A 10,856-nucleotide genomic window follows, 5' to 3' on the forward strand; every position below is an offset into this window, starting at 1 on the left:
GTTCAGCCATTAATTACTTATCATTGCCACACATCTTTACTTTTCCTTTTTCAATCTTGAGGTTGGGAACAAATATCACTGTGTAGAATGGTTGTTTTATATTTCAGTGTCTTATATTTCCAAAGGCAAGCGCTTCTTTGAAGTTAATTCAAGTCTGGATGTGATTCATTGAAATATATCTAACCTTTGAAATCAGATTGATTTCATCATTCAAGTGACTAAATCAGAAATTACAAAATAATTTATTGTTGGATTACTTTCCTAACACTTAATACAAACTGTTAGAAACTCTCTAGTTAATGGTCTTATTGGTATATCTTATCTGTGATATCATATGCAAAAGTATTAGCTCATACCCAGTCTCACAGAATAAGTACTTGTTAAAGAACAACTTATAGCATCCTTGAAGTTGAGAATCAAAAATATTCTTATAATTTATGCTAATTTAACAATTCAGAGGTCTCTGATTAACACAACAGGGGCATGCTGATTTTAATACTTCTTACTCCAAAAACTAGTCATTATTTGATACTTGCTCAGTGATAATGAAATTTTCTGAAGGACTTCCTAAAGCTCTTCAAGAGAGAAATTAATTTTGGAAATCTCCACAGTGAAATATTCGGGCTGTGACAAATGCTACATAAAAAATTTTTTATTTGTTTGCATGATTTCTTTTTAAACAGATACTCTGTTTATACTCATAGATACTCTGTACTGCGAAGGCTTTGAAGTGATTTCCAGGAATTCATTTCTCTTCCTTTGTGTAATCCCCTCTCCTCTCCTTAACTACCAGCAGAACCTGTAATATGTTTCTAACAAACAGAACATGACACAGTTGAAGGAATGTCATTCTATTTGGTTACATAATATAAGATGCAGTCTTAGAAGGAGATACTCTCCTACTGGCCTTGAAAAAGCAAGCTGCCATGATATGAACTGCCTATAGAGGGAGCTACATAGCGGGGTCAAGGGTGGCCTCTAGGAGATGGGGATATTTGTCATATATCCACAAGGAGAAACATTCTACCAATAACCTCTTGAGTGAAGAAGAGGACTCTGAGCTCCAGAAAAGAACCTACCCAAGCTGACACCTGATGTTAGCCTTGGGAGACTCTGGGCAGGGGACCCGGGTAATCTGTGTCTAGATTCCTGGCCCACAGAAACTGAGATGTATGTTATTTCAATCTGCTAAAATTGAGGTAATTTGTTTTACAGTGGTAGAAATCTAATAAATCTAATGCATCTTGTCACATGCAGGGTTGTGGGTAATAGAAGAGGGTGGTAACACATGGCTTCTTCAATGAAATGACTAAATGGGAACTACTATATAACATGCATACTAATTATAATAGACACTAATTACAATAGTACAGATACTTCAGGTTTTATACATTGAACAAGTTCATGCAGCCAGCATCTGGAAGAAGAAACAGAACATTACCAGCACCCCAGATGTCTGCATGCTCCTTTCTAGCCACTATTTTCCATGCCCCTTGCAAGCATAAAATACCAAAGATTGATTTCACTTATTTTTGAGCTTATGGAAATGAAACCAATATGTATGTATACTTTTTTTCACAACACGGTAGCTTACTTTTATAAGAGATGCCAGCAGAGAGCATCTCTTCAGTCAGCTCTGACTCTTACATAAGGGAATAACCAGGATGTTACGATCCCGCTACATTTGTCATACAGTGTAGCTTAATCACGACTGACTATGCTATTACATCCACAGGTCCTGCCGAAACTCAAGGGGAGGTGATTGTAATGGGCATGTGCATTCGGGGATGTGAGAATTTGGCCTAGCACAAGAAAAATACCATTGTTTCACAGTTTTGCAAATTTATGTAATGACTGATGAAATATAAGACATCTGGCACCTCATTAATCTATGGCAATATGTTGTAGTTGAAATGTAGGAAGAAAATCTGGCCTCTGAGTTGAAAAGGGTAGCATTATTTTCAACACCTTTTCTTAATATTGCAACCACCACTTGGTACTGTTAGATTTTTAAAGGTTAGTTGCAACATGCAAGCACAAACCATCTCGAAGTACTCAGCGTACGCTGTGACATTAAAATCCATTGACCCTGCTTGTTCTTTGAATGGATCGCTTAGCCATGCATGGTGTTACCACGCATGAAGTTTAAATCTTTGCAAAAAAAATAGATGCTTTCTTTGAAGTGACAAGCTTACTTCATTTATTTTCAAGAAAATATCTGTCAAATATCTCACATACACAAAAAATAGTGAAGTAGACATGCTTTTCTTATTTTTTCTTTTTAAAACCAGCAAAAAAGATCAAACTAATGATTAAATTACAGTTTTGAATTAACTACTTATCACAGATTAGCCTTCTCTGCCTTCTCCTGTAAATATGGGAAGTGCAATTTATAAAATAACAGGTAGAAATATTTATTTATAAAAAGGATATTTTTCATGTGTGACGTTTATTGTTTGGTCTGTAGCACTTCTTTTGCTGCAAAATGTATATTTCTTACTCCTTTAGGAAAACAAACAGTCAGGGTTATCTGCCAAAAGTAATATTTTATTTACTCTAAGATTTACTGCCAGTGTATTTAGCTTTTATGTTGTTAGAAATATTTGCAATGACTCCTTCCTATTAAGTTCTATAGAGAGTGAGTCTAAAATTCCAGTTCGTGTCTTATGCTATCTAAGCCTAATGAGCCATATGTGGGCCACCATTCTCTCTGTGCTTATGTGGTAATTTCCTGATTAATACTAATTAACGGCATGTCACCATTCATTTAAAATGAATGATGAAAATGATTACTCAGCCCCGGTACTGAAAGCACTCAGCGACTTGGCACCGGATCTGTGTCAGGAGGCAGTGCCAGACTCACGATGACTCTGTGTTATTTCCACTTTCTGCTACAGTAAACTGAAATTAAATGATGTTTGTTTTTAGGTAGAGTAGGCCTCTAAAGGCATGATGGATGATTTAACTTCTTTTCATGGCTTCTCTTTGATTTATTTATAAGTGGCTTGGGGTGGTAAATTAGGTGGACTGCATAGCCTCAGAGCAGCTACGGAGGACTCCCTACTAAAGGAGTCAGAAATACAGGCCATCTTGAACTTCACTCGCTCTCTTCTTTACCATCTTGCTGCATTTTTATGCCTCAAGGATTTTGTTTGCTCAACGTCAGGGCTCTCAGAAAAGAGTTTTCACTAAGAGTTCTTAACGTCTGTTTTCCCTACAGTTACTATTTTAGCAACAATCGATTTAACTATGCAGATAAGTAATTTTCCAATTTGGAAAATACTTTGTGTGTGTATGGCGAATTTTTAGAGACCGTGGTAATTGATTTAGTTTGGGTCAAAGGACAGCTAACTTTAGCAGATTTAACTTTTTACTTCTAAAACTACTGTTCCATGTTAAAATTGTCCATAATAGGTACACACCAGCTACATAACGAAAAAATAAATAAATAAAGGAATGAGTTGTCTAAAGATCACCAGCAAAGCCTTTATCAAAAAATAAGTTGGGTTTATTCATAATCTTTCTGGCAATAGAGAATGCTATTATGAACAGAGTTTGAATAATGCCTTAAAAAGTTACAGAAGCATTTACATAGATGCAATCCATTTCTTATGCTTTCACCAAGTTCTATTTCTGCAAATGTTCAGTTACAAAGTCTAGTTATTTATGAAAGGCCTCAAGTTTGTTCTGATGGAGATAGAAACTGCCAGTGCTAGGTAATGGGGAGTTTTAAAATTATGCAATAGAGAGGTTTAAACTTTGGCTTTCTAATTTAGTGTTGTGTTTGCCATCTAGTGGCTGAAAACAAATACTCATGAAATGAATTGATTCTATAGATGAGACTGGTACTACAGGAAGCTGGGTGGCACCCAAAGAAAATTGGAAACAATATGACTTTTGATGTGATTATGTCTTTTACCTAAATCAGGAGTGAATAGTAGCCAGGTATTGGAGGAAAGATGATCAGAACAGTAATAAGAAGAGGGCCCTTTAGAAAGCAAGAACCTTAAACCAATGGAGATAAAAGTAAAATAGCTTAGAAAACAAATAAGGTCACACAGATTAAAACATGGTTATCTGTGTTTCTGATCATCTGGATTGTGTCAAATGGGTTTTGAATAGAGACTGTGGACATCCAGACATTATCTACTTGATCCAAAATCCTGGTGGAAGATGTATGACTTATGATGTCATCTACATTTGGAGACCTTGTCATGAGGTCATACAAGAGTTTGTATTGCCAAATGGAATTGAACTTTCTAGATTGTAGAATGTGGACCCAAGTATCAACTCATTGAAGTTTGATTACCACGTGTATGGTCAACAGTACTTGATAAGGTCCTTCCCAACACAGTTCAAGGTCAGTCTCTCAAGTTGAGAGTTGTTCAATGATTGAGAGTATGAAAAGACAGCTTTAACTTCTTTTTTAAAGATTTTATTTATTTTTAGACAGAAGAGAAAGGAGGGAGAAAGAAAGGGAGAACATCAATGCATGGTTGCTTCTCACCTGCTCCCTACTGGGGATCTGGACGGCAACCCAGGCATATGTTCTGACTGGGAATTGAACTGGCGACCCTTTGGTTCTGAGGCAGGAACTCAATCCACTGAGCCACACTAGCCAGGGCAGCTTTAACTTCTTGATGATAAGACAGTATACACAATATGTGAATTAGCTCTTTGTCATATATACCTAACTAAGTCAGCATAAAAAAAATACTTGAGGCCAAGATACATACAATATCTCCAAGTTATTTGATAACCAACTACAGGCCTAATAGAAGAAATAGAACATTAAAACACATTAGAATTATAAATTTAAATATATTCTTTTTATATAACTAATGTGTATACATTTTATAAAAATATTATATTATTCATGTTTGGCTTTTTATTTTTTAATTTAATTCTTGTTTTTACCAGAGTAATTAATGTATGTAAGTTACAAAATCAAGTAGCTAACTTAATAAAAAGTCAAGTGGACATTTTTCTATTTGGTAGATGTTTTTTCCATTTTGTCTTTCCTATATATTAATGGAATTTAAAATTTATCTCATATCAGCTTATGATTATCATATCATAGAGCCCTTTGTTTTTCTTTTAAAGTTTCCTTCTGATAGCAATTCATTTTTCTTTCATGTGTATAACATTCCCCTTTCTCTCTAAGGGTATTAAGTTATAGTTTCTCCAAGGGTTTGTTTTTCTACTATTTGCATGGTTAGTGTATTGCTCAGCTTTCCTGAGGTTACAGTATTGTAGCAAACAATCCCCAAATTGCAGGGGCTTTTATCAATAAAATTTATAACTCACTCACTTTACATGATGCCTGCAAATCAGCTGTGCTTTCTCTCTCATTTCTGTCATTTTGGAATCTAAACTGAGAGAGAAGAACTTACATGCTTTGTCATTTTCTTGGCAGAGGGAAGCGAGCTAAGAAGGAACTCTAATGACTCTTACAACTTTGGGTTGAGAGTGGGTCATCTTATTCACATACACATTCCATTGGGACAAAGCCGGTCAACTGGGTCAGGAAGAGACCCCTCCCACAAGAAGGAGCCCTGGGGAGAATTTTCTCAAGTGTTTTATGACTCTCAGCTCTGTTCATATTTTAGAGTGAGGCAATTCAAGAACTTACTGGAGGTTCCCCCTTTGGAAAAGAAACTTGTCAGTTGGTATGTTTCACAGAATTGATTCAAAGAGTTGGTCCTTTCAGTGGAAAATCCCTGAACAAAATTAGTATCTGTGCCTTTCTGTAGAACATTTTCTCTCTCTTGCCTGTGATGGGCTAAACCCAGCTACAGACATTCTGGGAAAAATATGGGAGCTAGGAAGGAGTATCTTTGTTTACTATTGCAAACTATTATTTAATTTGCCCACTTCAAAAGGTCATCCAGTCTCACCCTTGCTCAGTTCTGCCTCTTGACTTCAATTCATATCATCTCTCCTTCAACTGCAGAGGATACACCTCCATCTCCTGCTAGTGTCAGGTGATAGTGGGCAGAGAAGGTGGTGATCTGCTCATTAAACAGGCTTTTAAATAATTCTTCTATTAACTCCATACTGCATCCTGCGCCTCACACATTTTATATGAAAATCAGCTTGTTTTCCATTGTCTCTCTCCCCCACCCCTTGTAAGCAGGGTTCAGCTTTCATTCAACTTAACCCCAATAATATATTCTCTAAACCTGCCGCTTGGACTAGATTTTGCAATATGTTGGTATAGTGTTATACATAACCCTTTCTTTCAACTCTCTCATAGTACATGACAAACATATCTAATCATGATGAGATATTCAGAAAAGTTAGCCCTAATTCTATAATGAATCTGTAGGTATTTTTATGAGGTATTATATGAATGTGTATATATTGCTTTTCTTCTTCTTCAAGTTTATTTTCTTTTAAAAAAAGTCATTATAAGATGACTTTTTTGTGGACAAAATATTCAGTTATAACTTATCTATTTCTTCCTAAATAGTTGATTCTTGAGATTGAAATTCTTAATATTTTGAAAATTAAAATGATCTCTTGTCAGCTTACATCTTGACATATTTGAAGTCATTAAATTTGGGTACCACTGAGTTTCTCTGTGGGGGTTGGTGGTGCTGGGAGAGATACCCAAGGGATAGAAGAAAGGTCATCCTGATGATAGTGAAGAAGGGAAGGTTGCTTTTTTGTATGGACCACGATCAGGGTTATACATGCCCTATTTAAGCAGGATACAATTATTCCAACAGTGAGTACCTGAAGAGAGTTCTGATTGTGAAAAGGAAACCATGCAGGATCCTGTGTTCAGAGTAAAGGGGTCTGGACGGTCTGATGCTTCATTGAGAAAGGCAGGCAGCTCCCATTGTGTGAAGTACATTGGAGAGGAGTGAAGCCTTTATGCAATCCATTGGTGAAGTCTGTAAGAGAAATGAGCTTCAGCAAACAGAATGACTAAAGATTTCTGAGAATTGAAATAAGTCCTGAAATAAGGAAACAACTACTCTTAGAGTAGGTAGTTGTTATTAGAACGGCAGTGGTTCTAAAAATGTAGTTCTGTTGAATCCGGAAGAATAAGAATCTAGGGTGAATAAAAATACTTGCTAAAAGGCCCCATTAGTTCCTTACTGAGGAGGAACTGGAGGTACATGTGCACATATACATAAACACACGTCACAGGTCAATATGTACGGGTGGTAACGTGTTCTTTTCTCATCTGCTATTTATAATTCTTCTCTAGAATGTGACTTAGTCATTCTCAGCAAATCCTTTTGCTGTCCACCTAAATCCTAGGTTAAAACTACCCCCTTTAGGCATTGCCATTCTTGAGTAATCTACGTTACGATACTGCACAGACATTTTTCTGAATGAAGTATACATTATACTGGCACAAAAGAGATCTCTCTGATAAAAGTCATTAGTGCCTGTCAGACTTCTGGACTTAAAGCCCTTATCTCAGCCAAGTCCTCAAAATTGGGGTCATTTAGTTCATACTTGTCAGCTCACCTGGGACAAACTCCATCTGAGAGAAATTCATCTCTCTTCTGAGAAAATTGAAACTCCACCTGAGGAAGCTGAGGAGCGTGTTTTATGAATAGTGTGAGAATAGTTTTGTTGTTTTCAGGCAAGTTCAGATATATTTTACCACTGCAGTGCAAAACTATAATGAAACTAGTATTTGTTAATTTGCTCTCCTAATGCAAGCAACATATACATGTGTAACTTCTGAAAGTCTTAGGATGGTTACAATTTCTAATCAATGCAGCTTTATTTTGTGGGTGCCTATTGTTTTAGCATATAAAAGAACATGCAACAAGTCCTTTTGCTGCTGAAACCTTAGCTGATATCATTGAAGTCTGTGTTACTGAAGCCCAATAATCAAGTTCATCTGCCTGCATGCTTTGGCCAAAAAAAAAAAAAAAAAAAAAGGCAAGAGCAGAGGTTTGCAGGGAAAATTAGTTTATTAGAATTGACCAGTCCAGAGAGAGGCGAGCTCCTTCTCTGAATGACTCACCTCACTGAGGGCGTGTAGGCTACAGGTTATACAAGCAAAATCACGAGATTCTGTAGGTTAGGGGCTTGAGGTCATGTTAGGAGCTGATTGGTCAGAGGTGAGATAAGGGTAGAGAATCATGTCTTCTGTCCTGAGGACAATTCCAAGGTCAACTCCAGCATCCAGAAATGGAGTCAAGGAGAGGTAGCTAAGGGAGATGCCCAGGCAAAGGTCTCAGGGGCTGAAATGTAGTTTAGATTAAGATGTTCATCTAATGTCTTAAACCTTAAAACAGGGCTTAAACCTTGTGGCCCTCAGTCAGAACTGGGTTATTGTTTTTTGCTGCTTCAGGGTCAAGGGTCATTGAGCTGAGAAATTAGGTCAAATCAGTGATGTGTGCTGAGAAAGAGAAGAAAAAAATGTTTTACAACTACAGTTTACATCAAATTAGAATACAAGGCCCCTGTTTCATTTGTAAGCATTGACAAAACAATTTTATCAACATTGTAAAATCACTCAGGTAGTAAATAGTATCCAGAAATGGCTTATGTGGGGGTGGGGGACAATTGCAACTACATGGTTTACTGATTGCTTTTTAACTGACACCTCGAGCCATCTAATACTACGTGCCACTTAGAAATACTGTAGCCATCATTCAGAAAAAAACAGTGCACGTGGTTCAGAAACCTGTACCAGCTCATGAAAGACCTTTGCGTTTCCAATTAGCACTGGCTAGACACTAGTATATTTTCTAATCTTTTCATGGAAAACTTCTCATTAAAAATACATCCCAAGGGCTCACCTTTACTCATATCTCATCAAGTTTGTGTTATTCTATGATAGAACCTTCTGCAGTATTCTAAGTTTGTCTTTTTCATTTGCATGTTGGTATATTTCTACCACCAGGCCTTTTCTTGCCCTTGCTATTCCAACTTCAAAAATGCATTTTCTCAGGAAAGTTTTCTAATTGGCCTCATCTGATCATTTCTGGTGCCCAGTTTAGTCCGATGCATACTTAATACTCTGTCCATTTGTATTCTTGGATATGCTATTTTGTAATGATTTTTCAATTGTTTATTGTTTATATGGGTAACAACTTAACTTATTTAAATATTCTTAGAACTTATATTACAACTTTACTCAGGAAGATGTGGAGTGAATTCTAATGGCTGGACTAAAGTTGGAGTAGGTAAAGTAAGGTAAGATGAAATGAGATGAGATGAGATACTATATGATAACAGAGTATAACAACATAAAATAATATGCATCTAGAATTCCACTGTGAAATTTAATGTTCATATTGCTGCATAATTTCTGAGGCTCATCGCTTTAACATTTGGGATTTGAAGCATGAGACTCCCATATTGATCTAAACTCAGATCACATAGATGGTGGTACCAAAGAGAGCTGTTTTTTCCACACAACAGTATCTCAGCTATCTATTTTCTGGAATGATAAATAGATGATTGGTAGGTGATAAAGCAGAGTGGGACCCTTCTATAAACTGAGAACAGTAAAAAATACAAGAGACAGTAATGTCAAAGACTTGGGCTGAACAACATAAATTCAACAGGAATGAAAACACCCACTGCCCTACTTAATAATCACGCACTTAACGAGTAGACAGTTCATCTGCTACCTCCAGCATCAATCTTTTGAGAGGAAGCTCATTGCAGATGATCATCAGAAAGACCCTAGAGGAAACAGAAATTCTAAGGAAGAATCTTTAGGAGAAAAATGGATTTTTTTAAAGCCAAAGAATGAAGAAAGTGTAAAGCAGAATATTTAGTGTAATAAAACACTTTTCTACCTGCTGCACTTGGAGTTCTCCAAGAAACTATAACATATTTGCTTATAGCTTCATCACATTACTATAAATATGTAGTCAGAAAACTATAAAACTAATGATCTTACCAGCAGGTTGCAATTTTTAAGCATTTATATATAACTTATACTACAGTATTTTCATACACATCATTTTCTTTCATCCATACAGTAGCTCTTTTAAGTTTGACTTTTATTATCCCCATTTTATAGATGATTAAATAGGTTGCCCAAATCACCAAGCTAGGAAGTATTAGAGCTAAAAATCTTCTTTCTATCTGATCTAAATCCAATGGGTTTTAACTATTGTGCAATATTGCCTTGTAATTTTATTAACTATTTAGAATAATGCATTAAGCCATGGGTTACAAGGGAGTTTTGGGGAGTAAGTTTTGAAGGGCAAGATTCATAGAATAAGTTCAAATTACTTTCCAAGAAATTTTTGTTCTGCCTTAATAGGAAATTTTGCCAGAGAAGTGGCATATAAATTTTATCCTAGATAGGACTTTTGAGACATATGTTTTAGACTTGACTGACTCTATGAATAGCTAAAATGGGTTGCATTCTTATAAACATTATTTATAAATATATTGAGTGTGTCAATACACATGTGTGCCGATGAATATGTGTGCTAAATTGCATTTAGATTTGTGATTACTAAGCAATTCAGTGTATCCTTCCAAGACTTTTAACATGAGAATAAAATGAAAAAGTAAATATAATTACATGATTTTTGCTGTGATTAAAAATAATTATATTCCTTAGTGAACAGCATAGCCTAAAACTAATTGAACTACTGTATGTTATTGTGTATCACTGCCTCTTTCTTAAATATTGCCTAGCTTGAAACAAGTGAATGAGCACTTCGTGGGGTGAGCTGTTTAAAGAGCACACAGTGATTCAGCTGCATGATTGTCACCAATGGCAGTGGGAGTTGTGTAGTTAAATCCTGGGTGACAACTTTGAAATGCATGCTCCATCTGTTGAAATATTGGACATAGGGTTGGATTTATTTATACCCGTTCACTTAGCAAACACATTTCCATATCTTATTGTCCAT

This window comes from Phyllostomus hastatus, unplaced genomic scaffold (assembly GCF_019186645.2).
Source record: "Phyllostomus hastatus isolate PE091 unplaced genomic scaffold, TTU_PhHast_1.1 phas_contig_1, whole genome shotgun sequence".
Classification (NCBI taxonomy): domain Eukaryota; kingdom Metazoa; phylum Chordata; class Mammalia; order Chiroptera; family Phyllostomidae; genus Phyllostomus; species Phyllostomus hastatus.